Here is an 8,257-nt window from a genome sequence, read left to right as displayed (position 1 = left end):
AGGGACTAAAATATAACCGCATCACCTAGTTAAGGAGCAACCATTGCCCAATGTTGTAGATAGTGAATTTGGTTTTAGTTTTCTACCAGTTCTATTTTTCTTGTCATTTTTCCCTGTATGGTGGCAATATTTCTTGGATCATTTCAAACCCCCAACAAATTTACTCCAAGGAAGTCCCTAAGGGCAATTGTGCCCTGGCATCTTCCTCACCTACTTTCGAAGCCTGCACAAATAAATAATTGAAGCATAAATATAAATGAATACAATATGCTTTTCATGTTTGTTCCAATAAACTTAACGATTTTTCTTTCCCCTTTTTATTCTAGGATCGAATGTTTATCGACGATGGTCCAAGCAGCAGGTATTTCTGCCGTTCGTAAAACGGTTTCGTGTTGCAAATGTGGTATCACCATGGTATCGAATGCCTTCAATATGTGTGTCACGTGTTTGAAATCTGAAGTAGACATTACTAAAAGTTTGCAAAAGCATGCGAACATAACACCATGTCCCAAATGTGATAGATACTTGCTACCACCATAAGCATGGACTAAAGCCAAATTAGAATCAAGGGAGCTACTGACATTTTGCTTGAAAAGACTCAACAATTTGAATAGAGTTCGGTTAGTGAATGCAGAATTTGTTGGTACTAAACCTCATTCAAAGAGGATCAAACTGAAGTTGACAGTCCAGAAGGAGGTTCTTGAAGGAGTGATTCTTGAACAATCATATGTTGTTATGTCCAGAAATATCACATGTGTGAATCTTGTTCCAGGGTTCATGCAAACCGGCCCTGACCACTGGGATGCTGCAGTGCTGTTAGAGGCATCATGTTGCTTATAGGCGAGGTTTCACTAATTTAGAGCAGCTGATTCAAAAGCATGATGCTCCTACTCGGGTTACAAAAATCAAGAAAATGGATCATGGAATTGAGTTTTTCTTTTCTGACTGAAGCCATGCTGTGAAATTCGTTGAATTTGTGGGTGAGGTTGTTCCAGCACAAAGCCACCATGACAAACAGCTTGTGTCTCGTGGTAGTGAGAGTCATAATTATAAATGTACGTACACATACTCAGTTGAGATCAGTCGTATTTGTCGGGAGGATCTGATTTGCCTACCGCCAATAGCTGCACATAATTTGGGAAATCTTGGTCCTTTTATTATCTGCACAAAAGTGACTAATAGCATTGCTTTGCTGGATCCTTTCACTCTCAGGCACTGCTACTTGGATGCTGACCAGTATTGGAGATCACCCTTTAAGGCCTTTTTCACTAGTAGGCAGCTTGTGGAATATATTGTGTTAGATGTGACGATCGTTTCCACTGAAGTCAATGTTTGCAGCCCAAAGTATGTTTTGGCTGGTGCTCAAGTAGCTCGTGTACTGGGTTTCGGAAAGAACGATACCATTTTGTCCACTAGAACACATCTAGGCCATCTCCTGAATCTGGGTTGTTAAGGAAGCTCATCAAGCATACAAAGAAACCACACATTTGGCACATGCGATTTGATATCCAGTCAGCGTAGCAGTTAGGAGCTAGACTGACAGCTCAGCAAAGTTTGTTACGTACTCTGTATTCTGTTAGTATCGTTTTGGTTCTGCTTAATGTTAGTTGTATGTGTATAAACATTTCAACAGAGATTTGTAATTAAGAATTCAGTCTTGAAATAATAAAGAAAGTTATAGAGATCTGGAGTATTCATTTTCTTTCATTTTCTCGACATACAAACAAATCTATCAGCTCAGTTTTTAACATTTCAACATAGTATCAGAGCCAAACAGAGCAAGCTCTAGTAATCAACAAACAACTAACACAAATCAATTTTTCTTTCACGAATCTAATCAAATTAGATCGATCAAACTATCTACTATGGCGTTCAAAAGTTCTAGCTTCAATAAGAGGAAATCAACTGGAGGACTTCATCACAGGAGACAAACCAGCACTTGAGAAATATCTCCTTCTTGCTGGAGCTAATGGATCTACTCAGAAGATTGACAATCCAGAATATCAGAATTAGAGATCACTGGACCAAACTTTACTTGGATGGTTACTATCATCGATAAATGAAGGTACTTTAAGTCTTGTTATAAGTTGTACAAGTTCATTTGATGTTTGGAAAACTCTAGAAAAGAAATTTGGTGTTCAGTTTGAAGTTAGGGTTCTTCGGCTTAGATATGAATTGAATACTCTTAAAAAGGAGTCATTAAATGTTGAAGATTATTGCATCAAAATGAAATCTATAGCTAACAAACTTGCTAGTGCTGGGAGTCCTATAACAGAAAAGGATTTATGTTAACCATACTGAATGGACTAGGATCAGGTTTTCGTGATATTGCTACCTTCATAACTGGATCTAAAATGGAGTATAATGATGCTTATGCATTGTTACTTACACATGAAACTAGGCTAGAGCAAGAACAGAATGATAAAGGTATGTTTAATGCAAATTATGCATACTATCCCAAGATGTTTTATGTTCAATCCAGAGATAACTTTAGAAGAAGAGGATATACTAGTGGTGGTTTTGGAAATTTTAGTGGTAAAAATCAATTTTTTGGTAGAGGCAATATTTATCCTCAGAGATTTCATTCTAGAAGTTTCAGAGGAGGATATGGTAGAGGATACTCTCCTGGACAAACTAATGCTTTCCATTATTTTCAAGCACCTAGGAATCCATCACAAGTTATTAGAAGTGGATTTACTGGTTCAAATGGAGTACATGGAAGTTCTAGAAATATAGAAGAGATAACTTGTCAGATATACTTTAAGACTGGTCATACTGCTGATGTTTGCTGGCATAGGTTTGTTGAAGATTATATGCCTACACCAAGGGGTGTTGGAAAGGGTAAAGGACCAAGAGCAGCTTATTTTAGTAATTTCGATGGTTTTACTCCTCATCAAGAATATGAAGACTATGATAATCCCAATTTCATGTCACCAAATGTTTATCCTTTCTCCACTACTAACTGTTACCTTGGAGTTGATTCTTATACTCCTGCAGCAGCATTTGTCGCCAACTGTGAAGGAACTGCTGATGATGGCTTGTACCTAGATAGTGGAGCTACTCACCATTTGACAAACAACATGGATAATCTACATCTCAGGGAGGAATATAAAGGTATGGATCAACTTATTATTGGAAATGGCCAAGGTTTGCACATCTCTCATATTGGAAATGCCTTTCTGTCATATAGAGCTTCATCATATTCATCCATACAGCCTACACACACCACTATAGCACTTACAGACATGTTACTTGTTCCATCAATTACCAAAAATTTGTTGAGCATTTCTAGATTAACATCTGACAACCCTCTATCTGTTGAATTTTATGGTAATATTTGTCTTGTAAAGGACATGAAGGAACAAGTTCTTCTGCAGGGCTTTGCTGAGAAAGATCTATACAAGCTGCTGCTGAAACCCAAATACTTCTCACCTGCATCTCATATGTCAGCTTTCAGTTGAATAAACCAGCGTCTATGTTGTCTTTTTTGAATGTTTCTTCAACTTCTCCAAATTAGACAGCTCTAAATAAAGCTTGTTATCATGTTGTTCAAAATAATTGTAACCAGAAACTTGATGATATGACAGTATTACATAGAAGGTTTGAACATTCGAGTTCTATTATATTGATGCATTTGCTTAAATCTTATCCTAAGCTTAAAGCCTCTCAAAAGTCTTTTACATCTTCTGCACATTCTTTGTGTGAAGCTTGTCAACTAGGTAAAGTTCATAAACAATATTTTTCAACTACTGAAACAAAAACCAAAAAGATGTTAGAACTAATCCATATTGATCTATGGGGGCCATCACCTACTATATCAAGGAATGGTTATAAGTATTATATCAGTTTCATTGATGATTATAGCAGATATACTTGGATTTACCCACTTAAACCCAAATCAGAAGCCTTTGAGGTTTTCAAGCTCTTTAAAATTCAAGTGGAAAATCAGTTCAATACTCAAATTAAGATGTTACAATCTGACTGGGGGGGAGAATATAGAGTGTTTAATGATTTTCTTAACCAAAATGGGATTCTCTTTAGACACTCATGTCCATACACTCATCATCAAAATGGTTTGGTTGAAAGGAAACATAGGCATATAGTTGAGCTAGGATTAACTCTTTCAGCTCAGGCAAATCTCCTTTTTAAATTTTGGTGGGATGCTGTCCATAGAGTTGTATATCATATAAACAGACTCCCAACACCTATACTGAACCTAATCTCTCCTTATGAAAAGTTGTTTGCTCATAAACCAGACTATACCTTTTTGAAGTGTTTTGGATGTTTATACTATCCATATTTGAGAGATTTCAATAAACACAAGTTTGATTTCCATACTAGCAAATGCATTTTTATTGGCTATAGCCCTTCTCATAAAGGCTATAAATGTCTAACCAGCTCTGGTCAAATTCATATACTTAGACATGCGATATTTGATGAAACAGTGTTTCCTTACTCAACTGATCATACTTTCAATCTGTCTCAACCAAATAAAGATTCTGAAACACCAGTATCAGTGTCCAATTTTTCTCCACAACAAGTCTATCATTTATCCACATTATCCTTTTCTCACAGCAGCTTTGAAGATGTTTACTCAGCAAGCTCAGCAGGACATCAACAAACACCTTATATGCCTGTATATACAGACATTCCATGTCAACAAGAGTAAGGTAACTATACTTTATCAGAATCATCATCATTTACTTTACCTTCACAAAATCCAGAACCAATTCAAACACAGCTTGAAAACCAAATAATCATTCCACAAGACACAGAATATATCACAAACAGAAATCTTACTCCACAGTCTTCTCATAAAATGATTACCAGATCAAAATCTGGAATCTTCAACCCCAAGCTGTATACTGCAACTTTAGACAATAAAGAGCATGATACAATTCAAGAAGCTCTTTGTGATCAAAACTGGTACCAAGCCATGAGAAATGAGTATAAAGCTTTGATAAAAAATAAAACTTGGTCACTAGTTCCACGATCAGCTGAGCACAAAATTATTGGCAATAAATGGATGTTTAGAATTAAGCAGAACACTGATGGTAGCATAGCTAAGTACAAAGCTAGGATAGTTGCCAAAGGTTTTCAGCAAACTGAAGGAGTTGATTATTTTGAGACATTCAGTCCTGTTGTGAAACCATGTACTGTGAGGATTGTGTTGAGTTTAGATATGATGAACAAGTGGGTGGTAAGACAAGTTGATGTGAACAATGCTTTTCTAAATGGAGAGCTAACTGAAGATGTATATATGCGTCAGCCATAGGGGTTTGTTGATGTACAAAAACCTGGTCATGTATGTAAGTTGAGGAAAGCTCTGTATGGTCTGAAACAAGCCCCTAGGGCCTGGTATGACAAGCTGAAGAACTCTTTAATCAAAACCTGGAATTTTCAAAATTCTAAAGCTGATACATCTCTTTTCTTTAAGGAGATACATGGATCCATAATATTGATTCTAATATATGTCAATGATATTTTAATTACTGGTGCAAATAGTAAGGAGCTAGAAAGATTCATCTCAGAGTTCAGTAGAATATTTGCTTTAAAGGATTTGGGAACACTGTCATACTTTCTCGGTATAGAAATTGCTTATGCCCAAGATAGTATGTATTTGTCACAGAAGAAATACATCCGAGATCTACGGAATAAAACTGACATGTTGGAATGCAAGAGTTGTGATACTCCAATGGTTATAGGTCATAAACTTCAAAGGGAAGTTAAAGGTCATCTAGGCTAGTATATTGAAGATGCAACAGGCTATAGAAGCGTAGTTGGAGGCCTGCAATATCTGGCTTTAACAAGACCAGAAATTGCTTTTGCAGTTCATAAACTGAGTCAATATGTGGCAGCACCAACACTTCAACATATATTAGCTTGCAAAAGAGTCCTCGGATATTTGAAAGCAACAGAAGATTATGGGCTAAAATTTTCAGCTGGAGGAGAAATGAAAATTACAGGTTACACTGATGCAGATTGGGCATGTGATGTTGATGATAGTAAATCGATAGGAGCTTATTGCATTTACTTTGGAAACAACCTGGTGTCTTGGTCATCAAAGAAGCAAACTGTGGTCACAAGGTCAAGTGCAGAAAGTGAGTATAGAGCTCTTGCCTCTGCAAGTGCAGAAATCGCCTGGATACAGTCATTACTTAAAGAGCTTAAGATTGAATGCACATCTTTACCAATAATTTGGTGTGACAATGTGAGTGCAACGGAGTTGGCTAAGAATCCTGTTTATCACTCAAGAACAAAGCACATTGAGTTAGACAAACATTTTGTTAGAGATAAAGTGCTAGCAAGAGAACTAGAAATCAGCTATATTCCAAGTGAAGAGCAGATTGCAGACATCTTGACAAAGCCTCTCACATTTACTCATTTCAATTATTTTAGAGCCAAACTCAAGGTGCATCCATGTCCCTTGAGTTTGAGGGGGGGCTGTTAAGGAAGCTCATCAAGCATACAAAGAAACCACACATTTGGCACGTGTGATTTGATATCCAGTCAGCGTAGCAGTTAGGAGCTAGAGTGACAGCTCAGCAAAGTTTGTTACGTACTCTGTATTATGTTAGTATCGTTTTGGTTATGTTCAATGTTAGTTGTATGTGTATATAAACATTTCAAAAGAAATTTGTAATTAAGAATTCAGTCTTGAAATAATAAAGAAAGTTACAGAGATCTGGAGTATTCATTTTCTTTCATTTTCTCGACATACAAACAAATCTATCAGCTCAGTTTTTAACATTTCAACATGGGTGATTATGCTATAGGTTACGATCTCCATGATGCTAACCAAATTAACATTGAACTTGAAAAATACAGAAGTTTTGTACCACCAGATACAATCAAGATAAAGAATAGTTATAAAGAGAAGAATCAAAGGAAGCATAGGAAACCTAATCCTTCGAAGCTTAAGCTCCTAGACATGGAGGTGGATGGCTCTAAATGTGGAGCTGACCAAGAGAAAATGAATAATGAGTATGAAGAGTTCTTGAGAGATTTGGTGGAAACTTTGAGTCGTATCACGATAAAGATTACACATCCTCTGAGATGGCATCAATAACTGATGAAGAGGATGTGCCTTCCGTTCCTTTAGACTAGTCGAGTGATAAGGAAGGGGGTGATGATAGCATGATAGAGTGAATGTACAATGTTTTTGTTATGAATTATGCTTCAGCTATTCGAGAGGCATACTATGTTAGTTAGGAACCATTGCACGTGTTTAAAACAAGTTCCTCTTGGTTGAGTTGAAAAAACAATGTCTTACTGAAGCTTTTGTACTTGTTCTTATTCTTCCAGTAGCCCTTCCTAAATGCATCACAAAGACTTTCTGGGAACGTGGATTGTGAATCTAACCTTATGTTCTAACTGAAACTGAGATATTAATGCAAGTGCTTATGCAATTCCATGCTTATCTACAGAAGAGAATATTTCAAAGCAATTTCTGAAGTCCAAGTTCTTAAGGAATTCTGTTTTTGTAACTTTGTTTGTATGATTGTGTTGAAATTTATATCGATCAATCATGCCTTGGAAAACCAACTATCTGAATTATTATACGTACGTTTCTCACAGTAACATCCAAATATGGCTGTAAAATTCAGCCATAAACAACCAAGTAAACAAACTTCGATTATCATTGCTATATGAACACATCAAGTAAACAAACTCGCTAATTTTTCCACACCAATTGCACCAGCAAGGAAAGTAACATTGATCGAAACATACGATACCAAATCTTCTAGATTTCACACAGCACTCACAACACTTATTCTTCACTAGTTTCTCCTGTTTTCATTTTCTAGATTCCACACAGCATTTATTCTTCACTGGTCTCTGGTATTTTTTCATAAACTTCCAGCTCCCTGAACCTCCGAGGAAGTAAACAACGACCACCAAACTGCTGCTGGAAGTGAATGATTGCAGCAAAAAGCAAACCAACAAACAGGATAGCGACATCCCAACCAGTGGAATAGATGTCTGCAGCAGGATCAGCATAAATGTACGAGCCATCGAACTCCTGAACATAGTTTTGGGCCCTGTAAATATCATATACGTGTGGCACCAAGCGGACAACAGTCAATCTGATGTAGAAGAAGCGGGAAAGTGCATTTTCTCTTGAGTTGTGAAAAATGTTGAGGAGAATTTGAGGTAAGAGAAAACCATCCAGGATCAAACCAGCATATGATCTCAAGTTCCCCCAAAGAGAATGCTGGTGGTTGTTATAGCTAAAAGATTGTGCCATTATGCCAGT

General features: G+C 36.8%; 1 pseudogene; it reads left to right on the top strand.

The window, feature by feature from the left end:
* Nucleotides 1-345: 345 nt before the first annotated feature.
* LOC18053838 lies at nucleotides 346-7,107 on the top strand (annotated as a pseudogene).
* Nucleotides 7,108-8,257: the final 1,150 nt, after the last annotated feature.

This window comes from Citrus clementina, unplaced genomic scaffold (genome assembly GCF_000493195.1).
Source record: "Citrus clementina cultivar Clemenules unplaced genomic scaffold, Citrus_clementina_v1.0 scaffold_1, whole genome shotgun sequence".
NCBI lineage: Eukaryota > Viridiplantae > Streptophyta > Magnoliopsida > Sapindales > Rutaceae > Citrus > Citrus x clementina.
This window is presented reverse-complemented; position numbering and strand designations above follow the sequence as displayed.